We start from the raw sequence: 16030 nt of genomic DNA, 5'->3' as shown, positions 1-16030 counted from the left end.
GCACCTTTTGGGATGAGCACTGGGTGTTGTATGGAAACCAATTTGACAATAAAATTGTCATATATTAAAATAAATAAATAAATAAATATTTGTTGGTGATGAAAAGGCAGTCCTGTTTGGAACTACAATATTTGTGTAATAAATAAGAAATGCATTTAAACACTCTTATGTCATCAAAAAATTCTCAGGAGCACAAAGAAAGGATATTGCCTCTCTTTGCCCAAGGCATTTTGATAGAGTAGAGAGGAGATCAATGATGTCTTCCTTTTTCTAACTGCCAGATTTTTCTGCTCAAAAATTCATCGCAGAGATCAGATGTGGTGACCGTGATCCCTAGTTCAGCTGAAATGTACTGGGAACAATTGTGTGCACGATTTATGCTCAGCCAGAGAGGACAGTTCCAAAGTGAGAGCTTCCCAGGCTAATTGGGAGAGTCACATGTAAAAGTAACTCTACATCAAGACACATTATCAGGGTGTTCTAGTGGAGGGTCGAATATTAATGGCCAGTAAGCATTTGGAAAATTATTTTACCTTATCAATAATCACAGACAAAGAAAGTCACATAAATATCGTGAGTCCTTGATCAAATTGGCAAAGTTTTTTGTTTTAAATCATGATATCCAGTGTTGACTAGAGTTTGGGACGGTGGGCTCCCAAACACTTGAAGATCCTTTCAGGTGATAATTTAGCAAAAAAATTAAAAACCTTATAAATGTACATAGTTCACCTAGCAATTCTATTTCTACAAGACCTAAGAAAGTCTGTTCTCCAAAGATTTTGCTACCAATGTATTCATTGTATCAGTATTTACTTGTAAGAGTGAAAAATTAGACACGATCTAAATAATGATAATAGATAACAATTAAGTATTTACAACATCTCACACACTTGCCTGAAAACTTTATATAGCTTAATTCATGCAGACCTTACAAAAAAACAATATGGGGAGATACTATTATTATTAGTACCCCCATTTTACAGATGAAGGACTGAAGCACACAGAGGTTAAGTAATCTGGTCATATGCCTGGTAATCAGGAAAGTCAAGATTTAGCCTCAGCTGTCTAGCTTTAGTGTCCACACTCTTAACCATTCCTCTCCACTTCCTGTCCAATCTAAACAGCCAATAATAGCGAGAGGGTTAAAATCAGCAATGTTCAATGTGTGTATGTGCGAGGAGGTGGGGAAGAGGGAAAGAGAGAGAGAGAGAAGGAGGAGAAGAAAAAAGAAAAGAGAAGGAGGAGGAGGAGAGCATGGGGGTAGAAAAAAGAGAGCGTGTATGAATTATAGCACATTTATACAAATACTATGCAATTATTAAAAATGTATAACTATATAGGTATAGCTCGTTTTATTGTAGTTTGTAGATATTGTGGGTTTTTTTTTTTTTTTTTTTTTTTTTTTTACAAATTGAAGGTTTTTGGCAATCCTGCTTGAAGCAAGTCTGTTAGCACCATTTTTCCAATAGAATTTGCTCACTTCACGCCTCTCTGTCACATTTTGGTAATTCTAACACTATTTCAAACTTTTTCATTATGATTATATTTGTCATGGAGGTCTATGATCAGTGATTACAACTGGCTGAAAGCTCAGATGGTGGTTAGTATTTTTTAACAATAAAGTATTATTTAATTCAGATACGTACTTTTTAGACATAATGCTTTTGCACACTTAATAGACTATATACAGTAGCATAGAAACATAAATGTTATGTGTACTGGAAAACTAAAACATCCATTTGACTCAATTTATTGCGATACTCGCTTTATGGCAGTGGTCTGGAACTGACCCCGCAATAGCTCTGAGATCTTCTTGTATTGAGTTGTGTTCTAGAACAGTGTCTTTCAAACTCTTTTGACATGACCTCTATTAAGTAATAAACATTTTGCATTGCAACCATGCCGATCCATGACAGGTTGAGGGTAAGGTGGCTTCTACCAGCACAGCTGTGCTATTTGTATATTGTGGGTGTCTCTTTTCCTATATCATGCCAGTTCTTAAATTTTTTGGAGTATCACATACATTGTTTTATACACACATTGTTTTATACACACACACACACACACACACACACACACACATCTGAAATAGAAGTTTCGTGAAAACAATACTCAATCTTACTAAGTATGAAGCAGTCTTATATTTTTTGTTGTGTTCTATTCCATTCTTAAAATTCTGGTTGTCACCCTCTAGTTGAGGTCATCATCCTGAATTAATGTAGACAAAATTTGAAACAGATTCTGGAAGCAAACCATGGTGCTTGTAATACCTCAAGTTTCCACAAGAAGGCACCACAATTCTAGCCAGACACATTTTCCACCAAAGGCTCCCCGTACTGGGGTTCAGGAGAGGGCAGGGATGTTGTCTTTTGCAGGATACAATTAAATGGGCCAGGCCCATTAGCACCTGGAAGAGGAGATAGGATCAATATACAAGGAGTGCAGTCATGTTAATGGCGGAGCCCCGGAGGGAAGTTCTCACTCCTGCTGCCAGCGCCCCTGGACCTCCCAGTTCTGTAAGGCCTGGTCATACTTGGATTCCCTTTCTAAAAGTCTCGTGGAACCCTGTATTCCTTAGTGCCAGGGATCTTTACGGTAAACTCTTGTTTCGTTTGCTGACCAAGCCGCAGTCGAGCATGTTCTCTTTATTCCTACGAAGGAGCCTCATCGAGAAAACAAAAAAGAGAGATGTTCTCAGTACATTCAGTTAAAAAAAAAAAAAAAAAAAAAAAAAAAAAAAAAAAAAGGATATCCCTTGACAGCACTTCTTTATAATGTAATTTTGTTTTAAAATGTATAACATAAAATCTGGAAGGGTATACAGCAAGATATTAACAGTAGTTCTAGCTGAATGATTTGGGAGCATATACTTTTTCTGCACAAGTTTTTTTTTTTTTTTTTCCTAAAATAACTGTATACTACTTGTTTAATGTTTTAAGTGCAATGCTCATTAAAAAGAAAGGAGGAATCTTAGGACACCTGGGTGACTCAGTTGGTTAAGTGTCTGACTCTTAATTTCAGCTCAGGTCATGATCTCACAGTCATGAGATAGAGCCCCACATTGGGCTCTGCAGTCAGCATGGAGATCCTCTTGGGATCCTCTCTCTCCCCCTTTCTCTGCTCCTCCCTCACCCTCTAAAATAAAAGGTAAATTAAAAAATTTTTAAAAAAAACAAGGAATTTTAAAAACCAAGATATTTTTAAAGACAACAGCACAGGGTTGCTGAATGTCTTCAGAAGTATGATAGGATTCAGGCTGGGTCCCAGAGGCCTTTGATGGAACAGGTGTCCTGGGAATTTTCCTCAATGGAGCCACCGAGTGAAGTCCGCAGGCTAGTACCCTCAGGAAATACTGGGAAAATGGTGAGGGTTGACTACGGCTGAAGTAGAGTATCCCGAGCTCATAAAGGACACAAAAATTTGAATGTGTTTGGTAGAAATAGTTTTATCTTTTAGACTTCCAAAAATTGCGCACTTTTTGACAGACATTTTATTTTATTTTATTTTATTTTTTATTTTTTTTAATTTAAAATTTTTTTTTTTAACGTTTATTTATTTTTGAGACAGAGAGAGAGACAGAGTATGAGCGGGGTAGGGTCAGAGAGAGAGGGAGACACAGAATCTGAAACAGGCTCCAGGCTCTGAGCTGTCAGCACAGAGCCTGACGCGGGGCTCGAACTCACTAGCCGCGAGATCATGACCTGAGCTGAAGTCGGACGCTCAACCAACTGAGCCACTCAGGCGCCCCTGACGGACATTTTAAATGATATAATGTATACGCAAGTTGTAAAGCATAATAATGAAACAACAAAAATATCTCCTTTATCCAACTTCAAAAATAGGACATGACTAATGCCTTTGAGACCCTCAAATACCTCTCTCTAAACCCACCAAGCTCCTGCCTTTCCAAAAGTAACCACTCTTCTGAATTCCGTGTTTAACATTTCCCTTACAGTTTTATTGTGAATGTATACATCCTTTTTTAAATCTTTACTTATTTTGGGGGAGAGAGAGGGGGGCAGAAAGGGGGTGGAAAGAGGATCTGAAGTGGGCTCTGCAGCAGAAAGCCCGATGTGGGACTCGAACTCACGAATGGTGAGATCATGACCTTAGCTGAAGTCAGACACTTAACTGACTATATACATCCTTAATAATAGTAACAGCTAACATTCTTTGAGTGCTTTCTCTTTATAGGACACTGTTTGTAGGACAATATTTTTAAAAATATTTTTTAATGTTTATTTTTGAGAGGGAAAGAGAGACAGAGAGTGAGCCAGAGGAGGGGCAGAGAGAGGGGGAGACACAGAATCCGAAGCAGGCTCCAGGCCCGGAGCTGTCAGCACAGAGCCTGACGCGGGGCTTGAACTTGCAAACCACGAGATGGTGACCTGAGCCGAAGTCACACACTTAACTGACTGAGCCACCCAGGTACCCCTGTAGGACACTATTCTAAAGTCTTTACATATTTTAACTCTAATCCTCCCAACAACCATGCAAGGTAAATATTGTTATTAACATCTCAATTCTGTAGTTGACAGAACTGAGGCATGGAGTGGTTGAGTGACATTCTCAGAGTCACGCAGCTGGCAGGTCCTGGTGTCAAACCCAGGCAGTTTGCTCTAGCTTCTGTACCCTTATCTACTTATTCTACCTACTCTTTTTTTTTTAAAGTTTATTTATTTATTTTGAGGGGAGGAGGGGCAGAGGAAAGGAGAGAGAGAATCCCAAGCAGGCTCTGTGTTGTCAGTAGAGCCCTATGTGGGGCTTGATCCCATGAACCATGAGATAATGACCTGAGCTGAAATCAAGAGTCAGACATTTAACCCACTGAGCCATCCAGACGCCCCATTATTCTACCCACTCTTAACAATATATTGTCATTCTCCTTATTTTTGAATCACATACAAATAGAATCCCACCAAGTTAGCTCTATTTGCCCAGAAGCACGCTCTGAGATGTGGGTTCTAATGAGAGTGGTTTATTTGGGTCTATTTTCGTCAGGGTTCTCCAGAGAAATGGAACTAATAGGATATACATCGATATATATGAGAGATTTATTTTTACTATAGGAATGGGCTCACATGGTTTCAGGGTTAGAAGTCAGTCCCACCATCTGCTGTCTGCAAACTGCAGAACCAGGAAAGCTGGTGGTGTAATTCAGTCTGAGTCCAAAGGCCTGGGCACTGGGGCCCCATGGTATAAGTCCTGGTCTGAGTCTGAAAGCCAGAGAATCAGTAGTGCCAGTGTCCAAGGGCAGGAGAAGACGGACGTCTCAGGTCCAGCAGAGAGCAAATTTGCCTTTTACTTGCATCTCTGTTCTGTTCAGGTCCTCCAAAGATCGGATGATGCCCGCCTGCATGGGTGAAGGCAATCTTCTTTGCTCAGTCTACCCATTCAAATAGTAATTTCTTTCAAAGATGTTCTCCCAGACACATCCAGAAGTGTTCTACCAGCTCTCTGGCTTTCCTTGGTTCAGTTAAGTTGACACATCAAATTAAGCATCACAGCCACAAAAAGCCAGTAAGGGAATGTAACGCTGGAACAGGGAAGGAAAAGCCAACACAGAACTTACCCCCGTGGGCAACTATATCTTAATCACACTGAGGAGCCAGAGTAGAATATACATTAAAGATTTATCCCACCCAAGGGGTGAGGGAACAAGAGTATTACTACAGCAACTCCTGTCAATCACAGGTTGAGGTTTGGCTTCTACAGGATGTTAATTCCTGGGTGCCCTGGCCTGCCATGCCTGCGGGCAGAGCAAGCGTCACAGAGAAACCCCTCTGGTAAATGGTTGACATTACTGACATAGGGGCTAACTGGCCTGTGCTGAAATGGTAAGACCGAAGGGAATAGGAGCAGGGAGCTTCCAGTATCTTGATACATACCCTGTGAGCATTCTGCAACTTGCTTTCTTGGCTTACTGTTCACCACTATGGTTGTGAGGCTCATTCCTGCTGGCATGCTGGGACATGTAACTGCGGTTTCTCCATTTTTCACTGCTCTAGTCCGTTGTATGAATATGTTCCCTTTTATTTATCCCTACTTTTTTGTTGATCTTTTCTTTTGTTAGTGGACATTTGGGCTGTTTCTACCTTTTTTTTTTTTTTTTTTTCTGTCTTCAGAAATAGTGTCATTTTCTTTCACAAAATCTCCTGCATTTGTCAAGAGGTTCTCCTCCATACCTAGGTTTAGAATTGTTGGGGTAGGAAGTATTTGCGTCTGAACTTTACTACATAGCGAGTGCAGTATTCTTCCAGTAGAAGTATCAGCAGCAGAGTACCAGAGTTCTAAAGTTTCATATCTTTACTCAAAATGATATTGTTAGGGCACTCAGCTGGCTCAGTTGGTTAAGCGCCTGACTCTTGATCTTGGCTCAGGTCATGATCTCACAGTTCGTGAGTTTCAGCCCTGAGTCAGGCTCTGAACTAACAGTGTGGAGGCTGCTTGGGATTCACTCTCTCCCTCTCTCTTTGCCATTCTCTCTGCCCCTCCCCACTCATTCTCTCTCTGTCTCTGTCTCTCAAACTAAAAAAAAACCCGATATTGTTAGACTTTTAATTTTTGCCGGTCTGAAGGGTATAAAGTGAAATTTCTTCATTTTTTGAGAGGATACACACACACGCATTTTTTCAAATTTAAAACTCATGTGGATTCAAGTTCAATTTTGGTCTCTGTCCTTGCAAATTAAATTGTCTAAGAAGAAAGTTTGGGAATAACAGCTGGAGTTGTGACTATAAATGACTGAAATTGTTCTGCTTGCATCACTCGTATGACGGTTAATTTTATGTGTCGACCTGACTGGATCACCCAGATATTTGGCTAAACGTGATTTCTGCATGTGTCTGTGAGGGTATTTCTGGATGAAATTACTGTTTGAATCAGTGGATTCACCTAAGCAACTTGCCCTTTCCAATGTGGTGGGCATCCTCCAGACACCACTACTGAAGTGAGGGCTTCAGTAGAACAAAAAAGTGGAAGAAGGAAGAATTTGGCCTTTCTGACTTGAGCTGGGACATCGATGTTCTTCTGCCGTCGGCATTCCTGGTGCTCAGGCCTTAGATCTGGACTAGATCTACCTCAGCTTTCCCTGTTCTCAGACTTCCAGAATAGGACTGGAATCTATCACCAGCTTTATTGCGTCTCCTGCTTGCAGATGGCAGATCACGTGACTTCTCAGCCTTTATAATTGCATGCGCCTATGTTTAATAATAAATATTTTGTTTATTTGTCTGATTATTTATTTATAATTGGGTCTGTTTATCTAGAGAACCCCTACTAATACAACTTGCCAACAGGTTCTAAGGTCCATGATGGGAGAAGACTTTCAAAAGTGTGATTGAAGTTAGCATCTTGAGTTAGGTGTTGTATTGAAGGATACACTGTAGGATGACACCAAAGTTTTGTATGTCTAGTCAAAATTCAGTGTCCTTATATTACAGGCAGGTCTCATTCCATACAGATGATGATAGCCTTCCCTCTTTGTGCTTCCCTCTTTTCCACCTTGGAACAAGTGGTTCTTCTAGAGGGCTTATCACAGGAGAGAACTGTGTCAACATTAACACCTTTTTGCAATATCTCTAGTGAAGGAGGAAGTGGTTCCCAGTATTAGTTTCATAGGATGGCTGTAACAAATTAGCACAAAGTGGGGGGCTTAAAACAGCAGAAATTAATTCTCTCACAATTCTGGAATTCAGAAGTCCAAAATCGAGGTGTCCAGCCTCCTTCTAGAGGCTCTGAGGGAGAATCTGTTCCGTGTCTCTCTGCTCGCTTCTGGGAGCTGCCAGCCAGACTTGGCGTTCTGTGACTGCTGAAGTCCGAATTCTGACTCTGTCTTCACATGACCTTCTTCTCTTATAAAGGCACTTGTCACTGCCTTAGGCCTCAACTTGGTCCAGGATGCTGTCATTTGGAGACTCTTACCTTCGTTATACCTGCAAAGACCTTTTTCTCAGTAAGGTCAAAGTGTAAGGTTTTTGGTAAACACATATTTTGGGAGTCCACAATTCAATCTGCTCCAGGAGGCAACAAAGGATGCTGTTGAGAGGGGAAGGTAATTACATCACACATTCAGAGGTTCTGCTCGTATCTCTCTTTTAGTGGGTAGAGCAGAAAAACGCCATGCTGGGCATGATAGATGAGAGTTCCTCATTTGTGTATTCTGAGAGTTCATAGCTTTTCCCTAAATAGAGGCTCAGTAACAGATGTCTGATCTCACCATAGGGATTGTCAGGGAAGCCAGCCAACAGGAGGTAGTGCTAATAGTTTCACTGGGGAGAATATAAATGACTCTCTAAGAAGGAAAAATATATGTGCTGTTGGATAGGCAGGTTGCAAAAGAATTTCCTTATCATGGTTGTTATTTATTTAACTTTTTCTCCCTGATCTTAATATCCTTCTTAAAAAAAGAAAAGAAAAGGAAAGGAAAGGAAAGGAAAGGAAAGGAAAGAAAAGAAAAGAAAAGAAAAGAAAAGAAAAGAAAAGAAAAGAAAAGAAAAGAAAAAGCCCTCCCTGGAAATTTCTTCCCTGGAAAATAAACCTATTCTGTAATGTCCTATTTATTTTATTTAAAAAGTCAGAAGTGAGAATGACAGCATGTGACCTTTTTTAATTCTTGGGATTTTTTTCTTAACTTTTCTGTATTCTTACAGTGAAAAAGTTAATTTGGTAAATTTCCCATCATTAGCAAGAGACGTCATAGATATTTTAAGCAATATCATTTACTTCTTCAGATGTTTATTTTTCACTCTGAACCAGATTTCTAAGCAGTAAGAAAGTTGTATTCCTGTCTAGTATTTCTTAAAAAAAAAGTGACATTATTCTAAGAAAAGAAGTGTGATCATCCCATTGTTATGTCTATTTAGACAACACCTCAAATAATTAGTACAGGACACGTGCCTCCAGCAAGGTGAGGAGTTTCAGACTGGAGTGTGCAGGGCTGTCCATACAGTACTAAAAATAAGCATCACAGGGAAAATACCTTTGTGAAAAAGATCTTGTGCCCTCCAAAAAAAAAAAAAAAAAAAAGGCCCAAAGTATCCAAAGAAGCTAATAAAAGCTTCATAAGGAGCTTACTACATAAGAAGAAAATAAGAAGCTAATATAACTGCACTGTGAACACATTATGCTTATATTTTCCTTTCTTTCTCCCTTTTTTTTTTTTTTTAAATTTTTTTTAACGTTTATTTATTTTGGGGACAGAGAGAGACAGAGCATGAACGGGGGAGGGGCAGAGAGAGAGAGAGACACAGAATCGGAAACAGGCTCCAGGCTCTGAGCCATCAGCCCAGAGCCCGACGCGGGGCTCGAACTCACAGACCGCGAGATTGTGACGTGAGCTGAAGTCGGACGCTTAACCAACTGAGCCACCCAGGCGCCCCTCTTTCACCCTTTTAACTTTAGACCTTCCTCTCTTAAGGTCGGAGTCACATGGTTTTAGTGCTAAAGACTCTTGAAAAGTTACTTATGCTATTGTTCTCATTTCAGAGTGAGGAAATGGAAGCTCTTAAGGATAAATGAAAAACAGAATGTGACACATGTAGTGACAAAGCCTTGGCCTGGCACACACTTCTTCTGAATCTAAATGCCTGAAGTTTAAACAATTTATTCAAAATCATTATCAGGAATATCCTAGATCTCCTATAAAATGATTACAAAAAATAACTGTCATTCCCAGCAGTTTTTCATAAGTTTTCTTAAAAGAAACTTAGAAAAATACTTTGTTTTTGCATCTTTATTTTCAAATTTCTAGTTCATGGAATTAAAAACAATATACACACACAGGTACAAAATTTGAAACCGAGAAGTTACTGTAGGTACAGTGAAGTGCTTACCTGCTCAAAATTCCGTTTGTTCCTATTTGAGAGGACTGGCTTAAATTGGCATATTTGTTTAATCTAATTTCTCTGTGCAAATTCTGTACTTTTTTGTGAGAACAGGGCTTCAGCTGTGGGCAACAGACAATTGCTTCAGATTTTATTTACTTCACTGCTAAGTCAATTATTAAAACACCTGAAAATTACTTTTTATCAGTTGTGGCTCATTCCAGAGAATAACACTTCAGAGTATAAAAATCAATTTCCCCCACCATATCTCACTTAATTCTCACGTGGCAACCCTGAGCGGGAATGCATTTTTCCTGATTTTTTTAGTGTGTATAAAACTGAGCTCCTGGGATTTGCTCAAGGTCACAGTTCTCTATTATACATCAGCCTTATTTAAAGTAGAGAACTCCAAATAAAGTGTCTGTGTGTAATAGTATTATACCAATTATTTTCTTAGGTTTGATAAATCCCTGTGCCATGTAAAATGTTAACATGGGGGAAAGCTGGGTGAAGGGTATATAGTGGATCTCTCTGTAGGATCTCTGTAGCTTTTCAGTAACTTAAAAAGTATTTAAAAACTTAAAGCGATTCAAAAACAGGTCCTCTAATTATTCTCTGAGTTGATTAGAATTTTAGATATGGTGGGCTAGAATATAATCTTTCCACTTACAGATAAGAAAATGGGTTCCAGGCTGACTTTCCTAAGCTCACACCAGACCAGGCTCTCAATTACTAAGCTGGTTCTTTCATGACACCTGCCTGGTTTGCAGGGCATGTGTAGAGATCGCATACTTCTATTCAGAAAACTTTGTCAGCAAGTCCGTAGATTCAACCTACTCTTGGGAACACATGCAGAATGATATGTCCGGTATGTTGCAATGCCCGAATTCATGATATTTGTGAATCAATCTTCCTATCACATGGCTATTCAAACCATGTGCACCTGCAAAGGCCCCCAGCAGTTCCTGCCATCTGGCCCCATGACGTAGGAAGCCACTGGCTCCCTTTTTCTCATTTCCTTTGCTTTTCATTGGTACCACAGCCTTTCTTCCAGCTTGACTTCTTTTTTCCAACTTATCCTTCTCCCTGTGTCCGTTGAGTGAGGTTGTGAGGGCGGGACTCATAGCAGAATTTTGAAACCATGTGCTTCTCCCCATCCCTACAATTTAAGAGACATCCCAGTTGGACAAGACTCAGGCACAAATTACCTGGCGTGGACTCCTCTCATCTTTGAGCTCTGGGGTCAAGGAGAAGCACAATTCTTCTAATTCTGCTCGGTGACCCTACCCAAATGAAGCTGCTTAATATTATTCTATCCCCCAGCAAGGGTTGTGTGTGGGTAACTGCTTCATTCCTTTTGCAAGCCACCTCACTGACAAGTGTTGGAAGGTGAATTTTTTCTTCAACTCTGTTCTCGCCCTTGGGCTGAGAACACTGCTTCTCTCCTCACTCTCTCCGGAGCTCTAGTGTTAGTCTTTGAAAACTGTTGCCCTTGGCTATTGAAGGAACATGCTATGCCAGGAAGCATATACTAAGAGAAAAAAAGGAGAAAAAACAGGGGCGCCTGGATGGGCCAGTCAGTTAAGCATCCAACTTCAGCTCAGGTCATGATCACCATTCCCAAGTTGGAGCCCTGCATCGGGCTCTGTGCTGACAGCTCAGAGCCTGCAGCCTGTTTCAGATTCTGTGTCTCCCTCTCTGTCTCTGCCCCTCCCATGCTTATACTCTGTCTCTCTCAAAAATAAATAAACATTTTTAAAAAAGGAGAAAGAACAATAAAGAAGCACAAAGGCATTATTATCAGTTTTTCTATTTTCTGGCAAAGGCATGGAACTGAGAAACCATTCTGGAAAAGAGAGAAAGATTTAAAAAAATGACAACTCTGCTTTTATATTTTCCATTTAAAAAATATTGTATTTTTCTAAAGTAATCTCTACCCCTAGTGGGGGGCACAAACTCATGACTCTGAAATCAAAAGTTGCAAATTCCACCAACTGAACCAGCCAGGTGCCTGCATGCCTTTATATTTTTATGTTTCTTCCCAGTCTTGGTTCACATGCATAGATAATTTAAACAACAGTACTATAAAGATTCTACTTTATATTTAGTTTTTCCCTTTAACACTAAATCATGTGCATTTTTTTCATTTTGCTACTGTCTTTATTATGTTCATTTTAGTAGATGCATAATGTACAGTGTTAACTGTATGTCCAGTGTTTAAAATGTTATTTGATTCCCACGAAACCCTACAGAGCAAGAATTGTTTTGCTCATTTCATCTTAATTACAAAAGTGAAAACGGAGGCTCAGAGAGGTTAAGTAAACGCTCAAATTCATCCATCTACTGAGGGGGTAAGTCAGGATTCAGACCAAGGTGTGTGGACTTCAAAGTCTATGATCCTGACTTGTCAGATAGTAGAGTGAGGACACACAGTGGGACTCCAGGTCCTGTTACTTAGCCTGATACTCTGTGCAGAAACGGGTGGTTCCCTGGCTGAACATCAGCATCATCTGGGGAGCTTTGAGAGACACTGCTGCCTCATCCTTAGAGATTCTGATGTAACATCAGGGTATTCCAAAAATCCAAGTGTTTTAATGTCCAGCTACTGCTTTCTGTGACGACCTCACTGTAGAGACAAAAGAAGAGGAGAAGCAACAATTAAATCACAACCGAAATGAATGAGAGTTATTTAGCTTCAAAAATGGCTTCGTGAGTTTTCTGTCTCCTGCCAAATTGTGGAAGTCTGTCTGTATAAGTTTAGGAGTTATTAGCATAGAGATATAAAGTGAAGCCTTGAATGTAGATGAGCGGGCTCTTGCAAAGCATGTAGCGAGGAGAGAAAAAGGCTAAGAACAGAGCCTTGGGGACTAATACTGAAGGGATGTGTGGAGGAAGAGAAGAGCGCTAGGACAGGATATTTCTAGGATTTTTAAATGCTAAGTGCTGCCAAGAGGCCATGTAGGAGAATGCCTGAAAACCCGTGGATTCAGCACCAAGTCCTCAAGGGAACGTTTATGGCGGAACACTGGGGGAGCAGTGTGGGTGAACAAGATTTCAGTGACTGAGGCCAATGTGCGAGGGAAGGAGGCAGATACAATCTATATGGACCTTTTTACTGATATGCTGGCTTTAACAATGTGTATGTTTTCAGCTGTAAGCATGAGAATCCCCAAATAAAAGTGACTTACACAATAGAGACCCTCCCATTCAACACACACGCGCGCACACACACACACACACACACACACCACATATATAACAAGAAACCCAGAGGTGGACGGTTCAAAGATTTAGACTCTAGTTGGCTTCTCTGGGATACTTTTGGCCATCCCTTCATGGTCATGAGATGGTAGAAGCATCTTCAAATATTACATCCTCATATGACAGCACCTAAGGGACAGGGCTCCTCTTATACCTCTCCTTTTGTTAGGGAGGAAACCTTCCTGAAAGCCCCAAGCCGACTTGCTCTAATGACTCATCACCTTTAACACCCACATTGCCATTCCCCCAGCTGTAAGGGATCTCTCAGTGAGTGAACATCTGGCTTTTTTCCCTTTATACTGGGAAGCAGGCTCTGCTTTCAAAGAAGAGGGGAGGAGAAAGATGGCTATATAGGCAACCACAGAGTTCCACAGAAAGTATGAAGGGAACATGATAGTCAGAGGAAGACATGGACTTAATGCAAGTTTGCTGCATGTTTGTGTTAACATCTTTGAAGCTGGGCATGTTTAAATGCTTTTCACAGATAAAATGTAATAGTGAGACCCCCATGATTGTGAGATGCATGGAAAGTAAAACATGAGAGACGGACAGGTGTCTCTTCCATTCTAATTGGAGGGAAGGAGAAATGAAGAGGGTGGATACCCTAAATGTATTGGTTTGCTGTGGACTTGAGGGGATCACCCCTGATGGCTTTGGTTTGTTTCTTGTGAAGTAGGTGACTGAGTTCTCTGCCAAGGGTAAGAGGGACACAAGACAACACAAGAGAGAGTTGCCCAGGCAACACAGGAATTCCAGCTGATTTTAAGGGTTCAGTTGAGGTTGGCTGCCCTGAATTTAAAATTATTCTAATCAGGGGAATTCATGATTTTTCTGTCCCCTCCAGCTGCACTACACGGCTGGCCATGGGGGTTGAGAAGGCACAACGGCTACTATCTCAGGGGACTTTCCGTACAGGTGTGACAAAATAAATGCGACAAAGGAACTGAACGCATCATCTAAAGAGCAATTTCACTGATATCACACACAATCTGAATGGGAACAAAGTGAAAACAGGGGAGTAGATCCACTGGGAGAAAATCAAGACACCAAAGGATCGGGCATGGAAGTGGCCGAGGGACTGATGTGAACAAATGAATTGGAAGAATTGGAGGACAAGGCTTAGCAAATGGGCTGACTTATTTCAAACACGGCACCATTCTGGGTGTTGAAAACATCCAGAATGTTGCATTAGAATGAGTGGCTTACGTATGATGAAGATCGAGAAATGACAAGCTATGGTATTGGAAGGGCCATCTATATGGCCTGACGCACAATTTGTAAAAATAGAAGCAGGTGAAAGAAGTGATTTTCAAACTTTAATGTGCCTATGAATCCCCTGGGGATCTTGTTAAAATGCAGATTATGATTCTGTAGATCTGGGATGAGGACTGAAGCTCTGTAGTTATAACAAGTTACCAGGTGATGCCGATTTGTTGATCCGGGAACCACACTTTGGCAAAACACTGGATAAGCCCACCATTGACTTCTACACATACTCTCTTTATTAAAAAACCTTCTATCCCACTTTGCTGAAGGGGATGGACCTTAGAAAGTACGTGTTATACCTGGTCCCACTTGTTGCCCTGTTGGGGTAGAGAACTTGATGCAACTAGAAACTACCCATAATCTGAACTCAGCTGATTGAAATTTATCATGAGATTCTGAACTTACACACTAGAGACTAAGTCTGCAAGTCATTGGTGGGTAGTGGCTCTCTAAGACCTATTTTCCCCAAGTTTAGCAGCAAAACAAGCTTAGGCCATTTGTCACTTGAAATTTTGGGGAGTAGCAATCAGGAAGAAGCTGGTTCTTAGGATAAAGAATGGAGCACAGGCACAGAAAATTAATGAGACGAAAGAATAAAGTGCTAGAGTGAGAAGGTGATTATCTCCAACTCAACCTTCCTCCTCAAATACGCCCTACACAAGTATGTGGCCTCTCTGGCCTGCATTGTTGACTTTCCTCCTCACACTGGCTAAGTCATACTCTTCCTTGGTGTCTTGATTTAGAAAGCTCCTTAAGGAAGCTTTCTCTGCCAGCTGAAGCTGGTGGGTGGCCTCCTATGTGTGCCTATAGCACCTCTTGGTGTCCAGATCATAGCATTTATCACCATGACAACCACCATTGGGATATTTATTTGTCAAATGTCTTATATATTCTCTACGCATTTTTCTTGATAAAAACTAGTTGAAGTTAGATATTCTAGTTCCATTTATTCACATCATTTTCACTTTTTATATAAAAGGAGCTCAAGAGAGATTACATGACTTGCCCAGGAGCACATAGTTTGTGGGTGGTGGTAATTAGGGTTTGAGAGCAGAGATGATCTACGTCAAAGGTCGTCCTCTTAGCCATCGTCTTTCCCCAGACTCTTTATCACTGTATTGCCCTATCTGGTGGTTGGCTGGTACAGAGCAGTTCTCAAAGGTATTTGTTGAATGGATGTGGCTGAACGTGAGTGAATGAAGCTATTTGTTAAGCCAATTAGCCTTCTAACAGAACTGAGTAAAGGATTGTGTAGTACTGCTGTTAAGAAGTCCTTAACAAAAATATCTTTTATGAAATCTATAACCGGTAGATCAGATGTGCACCACACCATACTCTGCTCAGCGTCGCAAATTTTCGAATTGATGGTGGTTCTTAGTCCATCCCTTGTCCTAATTCCTCGACCTAAACGTTGAAAGACCACCTGGAATCTTTGCTTGGACTCTAAATATTATATGGCTACAGCATTCCAACATGGGTTCTCCCTGCACACAGAATTGTCAGAGCTCTCTCTAATCTAGGAGCTGCAGTGTCCAGCGAAGCTGGCGTGGTTGCGTTTGTTTCCCAACACTTGTACTGTATAGGACTCCAAATGCAGTGACACTATGTCGTCCACATCCAGTTGACTATGCTGTAACACCCGGGAAAAAGGTTGACACATGAAGCGTTTTCCGTGGCTG

This window comes from Leopardus geoffroyi, chromosome A2 (genome assembly GCF_018350155.1).
Source record: "Leopardus geoffroyi isolate Oge1 chromosome A2, O.geoffroyi_Oge1_pat1.0, whole genome shotgun sequence".
In the NCBI taxonomy this organism is placed as follows: domain Eukaryota; kingdom Metazoa; phylum Chordata; class Mammalia; order Carnivora; family Felidae; genus Leopardus; species Leopardus geoffroyi.
The sequence above is the reverse complement of the archived record's forward strand: the minus strand, read 5'-3'. Positions refer to the sequence as shown.